The sequence below is a fragment of the Lissotriton helveticus genome, chromosome 2_2 (assembly GCF_964261635.1).
Source record: "Lissotriton helveticus chromosome 2_2, aLisHel1.1, whole genome shotgun sequence".
Classification (NCBI taxonomy): domain Eukaryota; kingdom Metazoa; phylum Chordata; class Amphibia; order Caudata; family Salamandridae; genus Lissotriton; species Lissotriton helveticus.
The window spans coordinates 502,285,068-502,302,800 of NC_136060.1; the positions used below are offsets into that span (position 1 = coordinate 502,285,068).

Genomic DNA, 17,733 nt, shown 5'->3' on the forward strand with positions numbered 1-17,733 from the left:
GAGTCCATCTCAGTTGTTGCCTGTGTCAGTGAGATCAATTCCCCGTGTGCATCTCAGTTGTTGCCTGTGGGCGGTGAGTCCTATTGTGGGTGTCGATCTCAGTAGTTGCTTGTGGGCGTTGAGACCTATTGTGTGTATTGATCTCAGTTGTTGCCTGTGGGCGGTGAGTCTGATTGTGGGAGTCCATCTCAGTAGTTGCCTGTGGGCGGTGAGTTCTATTGAGGTTGTCCATCTCAGTTGTTGCCTGTGGGCGGTGAGCCCTATTGAGGGTGTTGATCTCAGTTGTTGCTTGTGGGCGTTGAGTCCTATTGTGGGTGTCCATCTCAGTTGTTGCCTGTGGGCAGTGAGTCTTATTGTGGGTGCCCATCTCAGTTGTTGACTGTGGGTGGTGAGTCCAGTTGAAGGTGTTGATCTCAGCTGTTGCCTATGGGCGCTGTGTCTTATTGTGTGTATTGATCTCAGTTGTTGCCTGTGAGCTGTGAGTTCTATTATGGGTGTCCATCTCAGTTGGTGCCTGTGGGCGGTGAGTCCAATTGTGTGTGTTGATCTCAGCTATTGCCTGTGGGCGGTGTGTCTTATTGTGGGAATTGATCTCAGTTGTTGCTTGTGGGCGGTGAGTCCTATTGTGGATGTCCTTCTCAGTTGTTGCCTGTGGGCAGTGAGTCCTATTGTGGATGCCCATCTCAGTTGTTGCCTGTGGGCAGTGAGTACTATTGTGGATGTCCATCTCAGCTGTTGCCTGAGGGCAATGAGTCCTATTGGGTGAACTGATCTCAGTTTTTGCCTGTGGGCGGTGAGTCCTATTGTGGGTGTCGATCTCAGTTGGTGCCTGTGGGTTCTATTATGGGTGTCCATCTCAGTTGTTGCCTGTGGGAGGTGAGTCCTATTGTGGGTGTCCATCTCAGTTGGTGCTTGTGGGCTGTGAGTCCTATTGTGGGTATTGATCTCAGTTGTTGCCTGTGGGCGGTGAGTCCTATTGTGGGAGTCCATCTCAGTTGTTGCCTGTGAGCAGTGAGATCAATTGTGGGTGTGCATCTCAGTTGTTGCCTGTGGGTGGTGAGTCCTATTGTAGGTGTCAATCTCAGTTGTTGACTGTTGGTGGTGAGTTTTATTGAGGGTGTCCATCTCAGTAGTTGCCTTTGGTCGGTGAGTCCTATTGTGGATGTCGATCTCATTTGTTGTCTGTGGGCAGTGAGTCTTATTGTGGGTGCCCATCTCAGTTGTTGCCTGTGGGTGGTGAGTCCAGTTGAAGGTGTTGATCTCAGCTGTTGCCTATGGGCGCTGTGTCTTATTGTGGGTATTGATCTCAGTTGTTGCCTGTGAGCTGTGAGTTCTATTATGGGTGTCCATCTCAGTTGGTGCCTGTGGGCGGTGAGTCCTATTGTGTGTGTTGATCTCAGCTGTTGCCTGTGGGCGGTGTCTTATTGTGGGTATTGATCTCAGTTGTTGCTTGTGGGCGGTGAGTCCTATTGTGGATGTCCATCTCAGTTGTTGCCTGTGGGTGGTGAGTCCTATTGTGGGTGTTGATCTCAGCTGTTACCTGTGTGCGGTGTGTCTTATTGTGGAAATTGATCTCAGTTGTTGCTTGTCGGCGGTGAGTCCTATTGTGTGTGTCAATGTCAGCTGTTGCTTGTGGGCTGTGAGTCCTATTTTGGGTATTGATCTCAGTTGTTGCCTGTGGGAGGAGAGTCCTACTGTGGGAGTCCATCTCAGTTGTTGCCTGTGGGTGGTGAGTTGAATTGAGGGTGTCTATCTCACGTGTTGCCTGTGGGTGGTGAGTCCTATTGTGGGTGTCCATCTCATTTGTTGCCTGTGGGCGGTGAGTACTATTGTGGATGTCCATCTCAGCTGTTGCCTGAGGGCAATGAGTCCTATTGGGTGAATTGATCTCAGTTTTTGCCTGTGGGCGGTGAGTCCTATTGTGGGTGTCCATCTCAGTTGGTGCCTGTGGATTCTATTATGGGTGTCCATCTCAGTTGTTGCCTGTTGGAGGTGAGTCGTATTGTGGGTGTCCATCTCAGTTGGTGCTTGTGGGCTGTGAGTTCTATTGTGGGTATTGATCTTAGTTGTTGCCTGTGGGCGGTGAGTCCTATTGTGGGAGTCCATCTCAGTTGTTGCTTGTTGGAGGTGAGTCCTATTGTGGGTGTCCATCTCAGTTGGTGCTTGTGGGCTGTGAGTTCTATTGTGGGTATTGATCTTAGTTGTTGCCTGTGGGTGGTGAGTCCAGTTGAAGGTGTTGATCTCAGCTGTTGCCTATGGGCGCTGTGTCTTATTGTGGGTATTGATCTCAGTTGTTGCCTGTGAGCTGTGAGTTCTATTATGGGTGTCCATCTCAGTTGGTGCCTGTGGGCGGTGAGTCCTATTGTGTGTGTTGATCTCAGCTGTTGCCTGTGGGCGGTGTGTCTTATTGTGGGAATTGATCTCAGTTGTTGCTTGTGGGCGGTGAGTCCTATTGTGGATGTCCATCTCAGTTGTTGCCTGTGGGCGGTGAGTTCTATTGTGGGTGTCCATCTCAGTTGGTGCCTGTGGGTGGTGAGTCCTATTGTGGGTGTTGATCTCAGCTGTTACCTGTGTGCGGTGTGTCTTATTGTGGAAATTGATCTCAGTTATTGCTTGTCGGCGGTGAGTCCTATTGTGTGTGTCAATGTCAGCTGTTGCTTGTGGGCTGCGAGTCCTATTTTGGGTATTGATCTCAGTTGTTGCCTGTGGGAGGAGAGTCCTACTGTGGGAGTCCATCTCATTTGTTGCCTGTGGGTGGTGAGTTGAATTGAGGGTGTCTATCTCACATGTTGCATGTGGGTGGTGAGTCCTATTGTGGGTGTCCATCTCATTTGTTGCCTGTGGGCGGTGAGTACTATTGTGGATGTCCATCTCAGCTGGTACCTGAGGGCAATGAGTCCTATTGGGTGAATTGATCTCAGTGTTTGCCTGTGGGCGGTGAGTCCTATTGTGGGTGTCCATCTCAATTGGTGCCTGTGGGTTCTATTATGGGTGTCCATCTCAGTTGTTGCCTGTTGGAGGTGAGTCCTATTGTGGGTGTCCATCTCAGTTGGTGCTTGTGGGCTGTGAGTTCTATTGTGGGTATTGATCTTAGTTGTTGCCTGTGGGCAGTGAGTCCTATTGTGGGAGTCCATCTCAGTTGTTGCCTGTGTCAGTGAGATCAATTGTGGGTGTGCATCTCAGTTGTTGCCTGTGGGCGGTGAGTTCTATTGAGGGTGTCCATCTCAGTTGTTGCCTGTGGGCGGTGAGTCCTATTGTGGGTGTCGATCTCAGTAGTTGCTTGTGGGCGTTGAGACCTATTGTGTGTATTGATCTCAGTTGTTGCCTGTGGGCGGTGAGTCTGATTGTGGGAGTCCATCTCAGTAGTTGCCTGTGGGCGGTGAGTTCTATTGAGGGTGTCCATCTCAGTTGTTGCCTGTGGGCAGTGAGTCCTATTGAGGGTGTTGATCTCAGTTGTTGCTTGTGGGCGTTGAGTCCTATTGTGGGTGTCCATCTCAGTTGTTGCCTGTGGGCAGTGAGTCTTATTGTGGGTGCCCATCTCAGTTGTTGACTGTGGGTGGTGAGTCCAGTTGAAGGTGTTGATCTCAGCTGTTGCCTATGGGCGCTGTGTCTTATTGTGTGTATTGATCTCAGTTGTTGCCTGTGAGCTGTGAGTTCTATTATGGGTGTCCATCTCAGTTGGTGCCTGTGGGCGGTGAGTCCTATTGTGTGTGTTGATCTCAGCTGTTGCCTGTGGGCGGTGTGTCTTATTGTGGGAATTGATCTCAGTTGTTGCTTGTGGGTGGTGAGTCCTATTGTGGAGGTCCTTCTCAGTTGTTGCCTGTGGGCAGTGAGTCCTATTGTGGATGTCCATCTCAGTTGTTGCCTGTGGGCGGTGAGTACTATTGTGGATGTCCATCTCAGCTGTTGCCTGAGGGCAATGAGTCCTATTGGGTGAACTGACCTTAGTTTTTGCCTGTGGGTGGTGAGTCCTATTGTGGGTGTCCATCTCAGTTGGTGCCTGTGGGTTCTATTGTGGGTGTCCATCTCAGTTGTTGCCTGTGGGCAGTGAGTCTTATTGTGGGTGCCCATCTCAGTTGTTGACTGTGGGTGGTGAGTCCAGTTGAAGGTGTTGATCTCAGCTGTTGCCTATGGGCGCTGTGTCTTATTGTGTGTATTGATCTCAGTTGTTGCCTGTGAGCTGTGAGTTCTATTATGGGTGTCCATCTCAGTTGGTGCCTGTGGGCGGTGAGTCCAATTGTGTGTGTTGATCTCAGCTATTGCCTGTGGGCGGTGTGTCTTATTGTGGGAATTGATCTCAGTTGTTGCTTGTGGGCGGTGAGTCCTATTGTGGATGTCCTTCTCAGTTGTTGCCTGTGGGCAGTGAGTCCTATTGTGGATGTCCATCTCAGTTGTTGCCTGTGGGCAGTGAGTACTATTGTGGATGTCCATCTCAGCTGTTGCCTGAGGGCAATGAGTCCTATTGGGTGAACTGATCTCAGTTTTTGCCTGTGGGCGGTGAGTCCTATTGTGGGTGTCGATCTCAGTTGGTGCCTGTGGGTTCTATTATGGGTGTCCATCTCAGTTGTTGCCTGTGGGAGGTGAGTCCTATTGTGGGTGTCCATCTCAGTTGGTGCTTGTGGGCTGTGAGTCCTATTGTGGGTATTGATCTCAGTTGTTGCCTGTGGGCGGTGAGTCCTATTGTGGGAGTCCATCTCAGTTGTTGCCTGTGAGCAGTGAGATCAATTGTGGGTGTGCATCTCAGTTGTTGCCTGTGGGTGGTGAGTCCTATTGTAGGTGTCAATCTCAGTTGTTGACTGTTGGTGGTGAGTTTTATTGAGGGTGTCCATCTCAGTAGTTGCCTTTGGTCGGTGAGTCCTATTGTGGATGTCGATCTCATTTGTTGTCTGTGGGCAGTGAGTCTTATTGTGGGTGCCCATCTCAGTTGTTGCCTGTGGGTGGTGAGTCCAGTTGAAGGTGTTGATCTCAGCTGTTGCCTATGGGCGCTGTGTCTTATTGTGGGTATTGATCTCAGTTGTTGCCTGTGAGCTGTGAGTTCTATTATGGGTGTCCATCTCAGTTGGTGCCTGTGGGCGGTGAGTCCTATTGTGTGTGTTGATCTCAGCTGTTGCCTGTGGGCGGTGTCTTATTGTGGGTATTGATCTCAGTTGTTGCTTGTGGGCGGTGAGTCCTATTGTGGATGTCCATCTCAGTTGTTGCCTGTGGGTGGTGAGTCCTATTGTGGGTGTTGATCTCAGCTGTTACCTGTGTGCGGTGTGTCTTATTGTGGAAATTGATCTCAGTTGTTGCTTGTCGGCGGTGAGTCCTATTGTGTGTGTCAATGTCAGCTGTTGCTTGTGGGCTGTGAGTCCTATTTTGGGTATTGATCTCAGTTGTTGCCTGTGGGAGGAGAGTCCTACTGTGGGAGTCCATCTCAGTTGTTGCCTGTGGGTGGTGAGTTGAATTGAGGGTGTCTATCTCACGTGTTGCCTGTGGGTGGTGAGTCCTATTGTGGGTGTCCATCTCATTTGTTGCCTGTGGGCGGTGAGTACTATTGTGGATGTCCATCTCAGCTGTTGCCTGAGGGCAATGAGTCCTATTGGGTGAATTGATCTCAGTTTTTGCCTGTGGGCGGTGAGTCCTATTGTGGGTGTCCATCTCAGTTGGTGCCTGTGGATTCTATTATGGGTGTCCATCTCAGTTGTTGCCTGTTGGAGGTGAGTCGTATTGTGGGTGTCCATCTCAGTTGGTGCTTGTGGGCTGTGAGTTCTATTGTGGGTATTGATCTTAGTTGTTGCCTGTGGGCGGTGAGTCCTATTGTGGGAGTCCATCTCAGTTGTTGCTTGTTGGAGGTGAGTCCTATTGTGGGTGTCCATCTCAGTTGGTGCTTGTGGGCTGTGAGTTCTATTGTGGGTATTGATCTTAGTTGTTGCCTGTGGGTGGTGAGTCCAGTTGAAGGTGTTGATCTCAGCTGTTGCCTATGGGCGCTGTGTCTTATTGTGGGTATTGATCTCAGTTGTTGCCTGTGAGCTGTGAGTTCTATTATGGGTGTCCATCTCAGTTGGTGCCTGTGGGCGGTGAGTCCTATTGTGTGTGTTGATCTCAGCTGTTGCCTGTGGGCGGTGTGTCTTATTGTGGGAATTGATCTCAGTTGTTGCTTGTGGGCGGTGAGTCCTATTGTGGATGTCCATCTCAGTTGTTGCCTGTGGGCGGTGAGTTCTATTGTGGGTGTCCATCTCAGTTGGTGCCTGTGGGTGGTGAGTCCTATTGTGGGTGTTGATCTCAGCTGTTACCTGTGTGCGGTGTGTCTTATTGTGGAAATTGATCTCAGTTATTGCTTGTCGGCGGTGAGTCCTATTGTGTGTGTCAATGTCAGCTGTTGCTTGTGGGCTGCGAGTCCTATTTTGGGTATTGATCTCAGTTGTTGCCTGTGGGAGGAGAGTCCTACTGTGGGAGTCCATCTCAGTTGTTGCCTGTGGGTGGTGAGTTGAATTGAGGGTGTCTATCTCACATGTTGCATGTGGGTGGTGAGTCCTATTGTGGGTGTCCATCTCATTTGTTGCCTGTGGGCGGTGAGTACTATTGTGGATGTCCATCTCAGCTGGTACCTGAGGGCAATGAGTCCTATTGGGTGAATTGATCTCAGTGTTTGCCTGTGGGCGGTGAGTCCTATTGTGGGTGTCCATCTCAATTGGTGCCTGTGGGTTCTATTATGGGTGTCCATCTCAGTTGTTGCCTGTTGGAGGTGAGTCCTATTGTGGGTGTCCATCTCAGTTGGTGCTTGTGGGCTGTGAGTTCTATTGTGGGTATTGATCTTAGTTGTTGCCTGTGGGCGGTGAGTCCTATTGTGGGAGTCCATCTCAGTTGTTGCCTGTGTCAGTGAGATCAATTGTGGGTGTGCATCTCAGTTGTTGCCTGTGGGCGGTGAGTTCTATTGAGGCTGTCCATCTCAGTTGTTGCCTGTGGGCGGTGAGTCCTATTGTGGGTGTCGATCTCAGTAGTTGCTTGTGGGCGTTGAGACCTATTGTGTGTATTGATCTCAGTTGTTGCCTGTGGGCGGTGAGTCTGATTGTGGGAGTCCATCTCAGTAGTTGCCTGTGGGCGGTGAGTTCTATTGAGGGTGTCCATCTCAGTTGTTGCCTGTGGGCAGTGAGTCCTATTGAGGGTGTTGATCTCAGTTGTTGCTTGTGGGCGTTGAGTCCTATTGTGGGTGTCCATCTCAGTTGTTGCCTGTGGGCAGTGAGTCTTATTGTGGGTGCCCATCTCAGTTGTTGACTGTGGGTGGTGAGTCCAGTTGAAGGTGTTGATCTCAGCTGTTGCCTATGGGCGCTGTGTCTTATTGTGTGTATTGATCTCAGTTGTTGCCTGTGAGCTGTGAGTTCTATTATGGGTGTCCATCTCAGTTGGTGCCTGTGGGCGGTGAGTCCTATTGTGTGTGTTGATCTCAGCTGTTGCCAGTGGGCGGTGTGTCTTATTGTGGGAATTGATCTCAGTTGTTGCTTGTGGGCGGTGAGTCCTATTGTGGATGTCCTTCTCAGTTGTTGCCTGTGGGCAGTGAGTCCTATTGTGGGTGTCCATCTCATTTGTTGCCTGTGGGCGGTGAGTACTATTGTGGATGTCCATCTCAGCTGTTGCCTGAGGGCAATGAGTCCTATTGGGTGAATTGATCTCAGTTTTTGCCTGTGGGCGGTGAGTCCTATTGTGGGTGTCCATCTCAATTGGTGCCTGTGGGTTCTATTATGGGTGTCCATCTCAGTTGTTGCCTGTTGGAGGTGAGTCCTATTGTGGGTGTCCATCTCAGTTGGTGCTTGTGGGCTGTGAGTTCTATTGTGGGTATTGATCTTAGTTGTTGCCTGTGGGCGGTGAGTCCTATTGTGGGAGTCCATCTCAGTTGTTGCCTGTGTCAGTGAGAGCAATTGTGGGTGTGCATCTCAGTTGTTGCCTGTGGGCGGTGAGTTCTATTGAGGGTGTCCATCTCAGTTGTTGCCTGTGGGCGGTGAGTCCTATTGTGGGTGTCGATCTCAGTAGTTGCTTGTGGGCGTTGAGACCTATTGTGTGTATTGATCTCAGTTGTTGCCTGTGGGCGGTGAGTCTGATTGTGGGAGTCCATCTCAGTAGTTGCCTGTGGGCGGTGAGTTCTATTGAGGGTGTCCATCTCAGTTGTTGCCTGTGGGCAGTGAGTCCTATTGAGGGTGTTGATCTCAGTTGTTGCTTGTGGGCGTTGAGTCCTATTGTGGGTGTCCATCTCAGTTGTTGCCTGTGGGCAGTGAGTCTTATTGTGGGTGCCCATCTCAGTTGTTGACTGTGGGTGGTGAGTCCAGTTGAAGGTGTTGATCTCAGCTGTTGCCTATGGGCGCTGTGTCTTATTGTGTGTATTGATCTCAGTTGTTGCCTGTGAGCTGTGAGTTCTATTATGGGTGTCCATCTCAGTTGGTGCCTGTGGGCGGTGAGTCCTATTGTGTGTGTTGATCTCAGCTGTTGCCTGTGGGCGGTGTGTCTTATTGTGGGAATTGATCTCAGTTGTTGCTTGTGGGCGGTGAATCCTATTGTGGATGTCCTTCTCAGTTGTTGCCTGTGGGAAGTGAGTCCTATTGTGGATGTCCATCTCAGTTGTTGCCTGTGGGCGGTGAGTACTATTGTGGATGTCCATCTCAGCTGTTGCCTGAGGGCAATGAGTCCTATTGGGTGAACTGATCTCAGTTTTTGCCTGTGGGTGGTGAGTCCTATTGTGGGTGTCCATCTCAGTTGGTGCCTGTGGGTTCTATTGTGGGTGTCCATCTCAGTTGTTGCCTGTGGGAGGTGAGTCCTATTGTGGGTGTTCATCTCAGTTGGTGCTTTTGGGCTGTAAGTCCTATTGTGGGTATTGATCTCAGTTGTTGCCTGTGGGTGGTGAGTCCTATTGTAGGTGTCAATCTCAGTTGTTGACTGTTGGTGGTGAGTTTTATTGAGGGTGTCCATCTCAGTAGTTGCCTTTGGTCGGTGAGTCCTATTGTGGATGTCGATCTCATTTGTTGCCTGTGGGCGGTGAGTCCTATTGTGTGTGTCAATGTCAGCTTTTGCTTGTGGGCTGTGACTCCTATTGTGTGTATTGATCTCAGTTGTTGCCTGTGGGCGGTGAGTCCTATTGTGGGAGTCCATCTCGGTTGTTGATTGTGGGTGGTGAGTTGAATTGAGGGTGTCTATCTCACTTGTTGCCTGTGGGTGGTGAGTCCTATTGTGGGTGTCCATCTCAGTTGTTGCCTGTGGGCTGTGAGTACTATTGTAGATGTCCGTCTCAGCTGTTGCCTGAGGGAAATGAGTCCTATTGGGTGAATTGATCTCAGTTTTTGCTTGTGGGCGGTGAGTCCTATTGTGGGTGTCCATCTCAGTTGGTGCCTGTGGGATCTATTATGGGTGTCCATCTCAGTTGTTGCTTGTGGGAGGTGAGTCCTATTGTGGGTGTCCATCTCAGTTGTTGCCTTTGGTCGGTGAGTCCTATTGTGGATGTTGATCTCAGTTGTTGCTTGTGGGAGTTGAGACCTATTGTGTGTATTGATCTCAGTTGTTGCCTGTGGGCGGTGAGTCCGATTGTGGGAGTCCATCTCAGTTGTTGCCTGTGGGCGTTGAGTTCAATTGAGGGTGTCCATTTCAGTTGCTCCCTGTGGGCGGTGAGTCCTATTGAGGGTGTCGATCTCAGTTGTTGCTTGTGGGCATTGAGTCCTATTGTGGGTGTCCATCTCAGTTGTTGCCTGTGGGCAGTGAGTCTTATTGTGGGTGCCCATCTCAGTTGTTGCTTGTGGGTGGTGAGTCCAGTTGTAGGTGTTGATCTCAGCAGTTGCCTATGGGCGCTGTGTCTTATTGTGGGTATTAATCTAAGTTGTTGCCTGTGAGCTGTGAGTTTTATTGAGGGTGTCCATCTCAGTAGTTGCCTTTGGTCGGTGAGTCCTATTGTGGATGTCGATCTCATTTGTTGCCTGTGGGCGGTGAGTCCTATTGTGTGTGTCAATGTCAGCTTTTGCTTGTGTGCTGTGACTCCTATTGTGTGTATTGATCTCAGTTGTTGCCTGTGGGCGGTGAGTCCTATTGTGGGAGTCCATCTCGGTTGTTGATTGTGGGTGGTGAGTTGAATTGAGGGTGTCTATCTCACTTGTTGCCTGTGGGTGGTGAGTCCTATTGTGGGTGTCCATCTCAGTTGTTGCCTGTGGGCTGTGAGTACTATTGTGGATGTCCATCTCAGCTGTTGCCTGAGGGCAATGAGTCCTATTGGGTGAATTGATCTCAGTTTTTGCTTGTGGGCGGTGAGTCCTATTGTGGGTGTCAATCTCAGTTGGTGCCTGTGGGATCTATTATGGGTGTCCATCTCAGTTGTTGCTTGTGGGAGGTGAGTCCTATTGTGGGTGTCCATCTAAGTTGTTGCCTTTGGTCGGTGAGTCATATTGTGGATGTTGATCTCAGTTGTTGCTTGTGGGAGTTGAGACCTATTGTGTGTATTGATCTCAGTTGTTGCCTGTGGGCGGTGAGTCCGATTGTGGGAGTCCATCTCAGTTGTTGCCTGTGGGCGGTGAGTTCAATTGAGGGTGTCCATTTCAGTTGTGCCCTGTGGGCGCTGAGTCCTATTGAGGGTGTCGATCTCAGTTGTTGCTTGTGGGCGTTGAGTCCTATTGTGGGTGTCCATCTCAGTTGTTGCCTGTGGGCAGTGAGTCTTATTGTGGGTGCCCATCTCAGTTGTTGCTTGTGGGTGGTGAGTCCAGTTGTAGGTGTTGATCTCAGCAGTTGCCTATGGGCGCTGTGTCTTATTGTGGGTATTAATCTAAGTTGTTGCCTGTGAGCTGTGAGTTCTATTATGGGTGACCATCTCAGTTTATTGCCTGTGGGCGGTGAGTTCTAATGTGTGTGTTGATATCAGCTGTTGCCTGTGGACGTTGTGTCTTATTGTGGGTATTAATCTCAGTTGTTGCCTGTGGGCGGTGAGTTCTATTGTGGGTGTTGATCTCAGCTTTTGCCTGTGTGCGGTGTGTCTTATTGTGGAAATTTATCTCAGTTGTTGCCTATGGGCGGTGAGTCCTATTGTATGTGTGAATGTCAGCTGTTGCTTGTGGGCTGTGAGTACTATTGTGGGTATTGATCTCAGTTGTTGCCTGTGGGCGATGAGTCCTATTGTGGGAGTCCATCTCAGTTGTTGCCTGTGGGCGGTGAGTTCTATTGAGTGTGTCCATCTCACTTGTTGCCTGTGGGTGGTGAGTCCTATTGTGGGAGTCCATCTCAGTTGTTGCCTGTGGACGGTGAATACTATTGTGGATGTCCATCTCAGTTGTTGCCTGTGGGTGGTGAGTTCTATTGTGGTTGGGCATCTCAGCTGTTGCCTGTGGGCAATGAGTCCTATTGAGTGTATTGATCTCGGTTTTTGCCTGTGGGTGGTGAGTCCCATTGTGGGAGGCCATCTCAGTTGTTTACTGTGGGTGGTGAGTCCTATTGTGGGTGTCAATCTCAGTTGTTTTCAGTGGGCGTTGAGTCCTATTGTGGGTGTCCATCTCAGTTGTTGCCTGTGGGGGCTGAGTCCTATTGTGGGTATTGATCTCAGTTGTTGCCTGTGGGAGGTGAGTCTTATTGTGAGTATTGATCTCAGCTGTTGCCTGTGGGCAGTGAGTCATATTGTGGGTGTCCATCTCAAATTTTACCTGTGGGTGTTTATCTCAGGTGGTGCTTGTGGGCGTTGAGTCCTATTGCGGGTGTTCATATTAGTTGTTGCCTTCAGGCAGTGAGTCTTAGTGTCAGTGTCTATCTCATTTAATGCCTGCGGGCAATCAGTCTTATTGTGGGTGTCTGTCTCAGGTGTTACCTCTGTGGCAGTGAGTCCTATTTTGGCTGTTGATCTTAGCTGTTACCTGTGGGCGGTGAATCCTATTGTGGTGGTCTATCTCAGTTGTTGCCTGTGGGCGCTGAGTCCTATTTTAAGTGTCAATCTCAGCTGTTGCCTGAGGGTGGTGTGCCTACTGTGGGTGTCCATCTCAGTTGTTATCTGTGCGCAGTGAGTTCTATTGTGGGTGTCCATCTCAGTTGTTGCCTGTGGGCAGTGAGTTCTATTTTAGGTGTCGATCACAGCTGTTGACTTGTGGGTGTCCGTCTCAGCTGTTTCCTGTGGGCAGTGAGTATTTTTGGGGGTGTTCATCTCAGTTGTTGCCTGTGGGCTGTGAGTTCTATTAATGGTATCCATCTCAGCTGTTGCCTGTGGGCTGTGAGTACTAATATGGGTGTCCATCTCAGTTGTTGCCTGTGGGCGGTGAGTCCTATTGTCGGTGTCCATCTCAGTTGGTGCCTGTGGGCGGTGAGTCCTATTGTATGTGTGAATGTCAGCTGTTGCTTGTGGGCTGTGAGTACTATTGTGGGTATTGATCTCAGTTGTTGCCTGTGGGCGATGAGTCCTATTGTGGGAGTCCATCTCAGTTGTTGCCTGTGGGCGGTGAGTTCTATTGAGTGTGTCCATCTCACTTGTTGCCTGTGGGTGGTGAGTCCTATTGTGGGAGTCCATCTCAGTTGTTGCCTGTGGACGGTGAATACTATTGTGGATGTCCATCTCAGTTGTTGCCTGTGGGTGGTGAGTTCTATTGTGGTTGGGCATCTCAGCTGTTGCCTGTGGGCAATGAGTCCTATTGAGTGTATTGATCTCGGTTTTTGCCTGTGGGTGGTGAGTCCCATTGTGGGAGGCCATCTCAGTTGTTTACTGTGGGTGGTGAGTCCTATTGTGGGTGTCAATCTCAGTTGTTTTCAGTGGGCGTTGAGTCCTATTGTGGGTGTCCATCTCAGTTGTTGCCTGTGGGGGCTGAGTCCTATTGTGGGTATTGATCTCAGTTGTTGCCTGTGGGAGGTGAGTCTTATTGTGAGTATTGATCTCAGCTGTTGCCTGTGGGCAGTGAGTCATATTGTGGGTGTCCATCTCAAATTTTACCTGTGGGTGTTTATCTCAGGTGGTGCTTGTGGGCGTTGAGTCCTATTGCGGGTGTTCATATTAGTTGTTGCCTTCAGGCAGTGAGTCTTAGTGTCAGTGTCTATCTCATTTAATGCCTGCGGGCAATCAGTCTTATTGTGGGTGTCTGTCTCAGGTGTTACCTCTGTGGCAGTGAGTCCTATTTTGGCTGTTGATCTTAGCTGTTACCTGTGGGCGGTGAATCCTATTGTGGTGGTCTATCTCAGTTGTTGCCTGTGGGCGCTGAGTCCTATTTTAAGTGTCAATCTCAGCTGTTGCCTGAGGGTGGTGTGCCTACTGTGGGTGTCCATCTCAGTTGTTATCTGTGCGCAGTGAGTTCTATTGTGGGTGTCCATCTCAGTTGTTGCCTGTGGGCAGTGAGTTCTATTTTAGGTGTCGATCACAGCTGTTGACTTGTGGGTGTCCGTCTCAGCTGTTTCCTGTGGGCAGTGAGTATTTTGGGGGGTGTTCATCTCAGTTGTTGCCTGTGGGCTGTGAGTTCTATTAATGGTATCCATCTCAGCTGTTGCCTGTGGGCTGTGAGTACTAATATGGGTGTCCATCTCAGTTGTTGCCTGTGGGCGGTGAGTCCTATTGTCGGTGTCCATCTCAGTTGGTGCCTGTGGGCGGTGAGTCCTATTGTGGATGTCCATCTCAGTTGTTGCCTGTGGGCAGTGAGTTCTATGTGGGTGTGCATCTCAGTTGTTGCCTGTGGGTGGTGAGTTCTATTGAGGGTGTCCATCTCAATTGTTGACTGTGGTCCGTGAGTCCTATTGTAGGTGTCGATCTCAGTTGTTGCCTGTGGGTGGTGAGTTCTATTGAGGGTGTCCATCACAGTTGTTTCCTGTGGGCGGTGAGTCTTATTGTGGGTGTCGATCACAGTTGTTGCTTGTGGGCGTTGAGACTTACTGTGTGTATTGATCTCAGTTGTTGCCTGTGGGTGGTGAGTCCTATTGTGGGAGTCCATCTCAGTTGTTGCCTGTGGGATGTGAGTTCTATTGAGGGTGTCCATCTCAGTTTTTGCCTGTGGGCGGTAAGTCCTATTGTGGGTGTCGATCTCAGTTGTTGCTTGTGGGCGTTAAGACCTATTGTGGGTGTCCATCTCAGTTGTTGCCTGTGGACGGAGAGTCCTATTGTGTGTGTCCCTCTCAGTTGTTGCCTGTGGGTGGTGAGTCCTATTGTGGGTGTTGATCTCAGCTGTTGCCTGTGGGCAATGTGTGTCTTTTTGTGGGTATTGATCTTAGTTGTTGCCTGTGGGCTGTGAGTTCTATTATGGGTGTCCATCTCAGTTGTTGCATGTGGGTGGTGAATCCTATTGTGTGTGTTGATCTCAGCTGTTGCCTGTGGGCGGTGTGTCTCATTGTGGGTATTCTCAGTTGTTGCCGTTGGGCGGTGTGTCCTATTGCAGGTTTCAATATCAGCTGTTGCTTGTGGGTGGTGAGTCCTATTGTGGGTGTCCATGTCAGTTGTTGCCTGTGGGCAGTGAGTCCTATGGTGGATGTCCATCTCAGTTGTTTCCTGTGGGCAGGGAGTTTTATTGTGGATGTCCATCTCAGCTGTTGCTTGTCGGCGGTGAGTCCTATTGTGGGTGTCCATCTCAGTTGTTGTCTGTGGGTGGTGAGTCCTATTGTGGGTGTATATCTGAGCTGTTGCCTGGGTGCGGTGTGTCTTATTGTGGACATTGATCTCAGTTGTTGCCTTTGGGTGGTCAGTCCTATTGTGGGTGTACATTCAGTTGTTGCCTGTGGGCGGTGAGTTCTATTGAGAGTGTCCATCTCAGTTGTTGCTTGTGGGCGATCAGTCTTATTGTGGGTGTCAATCTCAGGTGTTGCAACTGTGACAGTGAGTCCTATTTGGGGTGTTGATCTCAGCTGTTGCCTGTGGGCAGTGAATCCTATTGTGGGTGTCTATCTCAGTTGCTGCCTGTGGGCTGTGAGTCCTATTTTCAGTGTCGATCTCAGCTGTTGAGTTTGGGCGGCGTGTCCTATTGTGGGTGTCTATCTCAGTTGTTATCTGTGGGCGGTGAGTTCTATTGTGGGTGTCCATCTCAGTTGTTGCCTGTGGGTAGTTAGTCCTGGTGTGGGTGTCAATCTCAGTTGTTGCCTGTGGGCGGTGAGTCCTATTTTAGGTGTCGATCACAGCTGTTGACTGTGGGTGGTAAGTCTTACTGTGGGTGTCTATCTCAGCTGTTTTCTGTGGGCGATGAGTCTTTTTGGGGGTGTTCATCTCAGTTGTTGCCTGTGGGCTGTGAGTTCTATTGATGGTATCCATCTCAGTTATTGCCTGTCGGCTGTGAGTTCTATTATGAGTGTCCATCTCAGTTGTTGCCTGTGGGCGGTGAGTCCTATTGTGGATGTCCATCTCAGTTGTTGTCTGTGGGCGATGAGTCTTATTGTGTGTGTCGATCTCTGTTATTGCCTGTGGGTGGTGAGTCCTATTGTGGGTGTTCATCGCTAACTACTATTTGTGTGAATATGTACTCTATGGAAGGAGCCACTCACTCCTCAGTCAACTCCAATCTGCAGCCTCCTTTTCCTGTATGCTGCCCCTTCTTCTCATCTCTAAAACAAGGCTAATTCAAACTATACTGCTGAAAAACAGCAACTTCCACAGGCCTCACTGTCGCTATTTGAGTTTTGGGATAATTTATAGTGGGAAGAGGCGCACATCATCTTGTGCTTGCCCAGGCCTTCCCATTGTCATTCTGCACTTGACAGTGATCAGGCTATTTTTGGGAGCAAGACCAGACAGACCCTGTACAGCAGCCTGGTAAATGTATTTTAATACCCTTTTGGACAGGATAAAAAGTGTGTAGCATGCATGGCTCTAGTTTCTTGGACAGTTAGTGACAAATTATGAACTTTAACCCCTTTTACGCTCATGACAAGGTCAGCTCGTCATGGGCGTAACCTGCGCTACGCGGATGACGAGCTGACCTTGTCACGTAACGCGGGATTTTCAAAATCGCAGCCCGCAGCGGGAAAACCGCTAGCGCGCATGCGGTTAAAACATGCTGGAGCAGATACCCAATAGGCCTTCAAACTACTTTTACAAGTTATTTGGGTTTCTTCACCTTCCCCTTTCCTCAGGGTGTTATGTTAAATTACACCAAATTGTGCAGCGAATGCAAACGTCTTTAGTTATTGTTCCATTGAAAGAGATAAATGAAAATACCACACCAAGTGGGAATCCTGGTGCTATGGGATTCCGAAGGATAAGGTATTTGCTATACTAATGTATGGAAAGTCCAGTTTTGAGTTTTTACCCACAAGATTTAAGATGCACCATAGCTCAAGACTGAGACATTCCAGTCCCATGCAGCTAGAAAGGAGAAGGATCTACCTCCAATATGTACTCTCTTAATTTTAGGATGACACAGGAGCATGGCTGTTAAGGAGCGTAGGATTCTGGAATAAATAGAAGGACTAATACAGTGCTGAAGAATGAGCACTGCACAATCGCAAATGGATAGATCGTTTGGTAGCAGGAATCAATAGAAAGCAGAAAGAGCATCTAGGGCAGCCTTAGATGAGAATCCAATCACTGTTCCTAATGATCTGAATGGTACCAAATGCAAAAGGTGGGATGTTTAAGACAGAGAACACTTGCGTAATCTGGTTGTGAGAAGATAATTGATTGTACAAATGTCTTGCGGCAGTGACAGGGGTGACATTGCAGTATTTTGTGTTGCATATGGATGTAGTAGAAGTAGACAACACACTGTTTGTCCAGAGAAGGAGAGAAGACGTTGAAAAATAAATCCAAGATTTTGTTGTTAACGCAACCATGGTGGTTGATTGGTCCAGCTCCACAGGCCACCAAAGAGCAGTGTATATGGTACTAAACTCCTTAAAGATGCAGATGTCTGAAGTTTCGCTGTATAGTTTTAATGAATGTGTCTTTATCTACAAAGCTACTGATTGCATGCAAGCCCAAACATTTTCTTGGTTAGAGACCAGGCCTCTCTGAAAGGATAGAGATAAGCCATGCCAGGGGAATACCTTGAATTCCAGGTTGTTCCAGTTAATTCCATAGAACCGGATGGGAAACTGACAAATGTGGCACTATAATTTAGTAATAACAAGGCTGCTCTGCCTTCCTCATCAAGATTTAGGCTCAAACTGTCCGACACAGGAAGAAATGCTACTTTCAACACTTTCAAGGATTTTTCAGAAAATGGCACCAAAGAGTTGTTAGAAGATGCTGAGAAGCTTCCAACCTGCTGAAGGATTTTTGAGCAGAGGAACAAACTCAGCTTTTTAGGTTTTTTTCCTACATGGTAGGGACAGATGATGAGGCAAGGGCAATATTGCAAATGGAGGTCAGAGCAGGAGCTGTGATCTTTACATATACATTCATGAAATGGGCAGGAAAGGGTCCCAACTGGGAACTAGATTTAATTAAAAAAAGCCACATTTGAATAAGAGTACACAGAGAGCAGGCTGTAATTCCACAGACATGTTGAGGATAGTTCAAGATCACAAACCTTTGTGGAGGATGACATACATTGCAAATCTAGGCCAAATTTTCTACTTGGAAAATAAAGAGACCGGTAATAGCAAACTTTAGCAGGAGTCTCAATGTTCTTAGAAGCACATGCTAGTTCAAAGACTCTTTTACCTCTCCTCAAACCGCTTACTTTATTTGTTGATTTTGCCAACTTACATCCACCTCTCTCCTCTGTGCTTTACTTTTAACCTCCCCTCTTGCTCAGCCTATTATCTTCTCTTGCTGGTTTAGCCCCTCTTATATCCACCTTGCTATGCTTGCTCTCCTCTTAATGTCTCTTCTTTTCCCAATCCCCAAGCCTC

The 17,733-nt window shown here is 48.9% G+C and overlaps 1 long non-coding RNA gene across 3 annotated transcripts in view; it reads right to left on the reverse strand.

The window, feature by feature from the left end:
* Positions 1-17,733, reverse strand: part of LOC144821573 (uncharacterized) — a 2,083,451-nt gene that overhangs the window by 1,113,877 nt on the left and 951,841 nt on the right. The window lies entirely within an intron of this gene.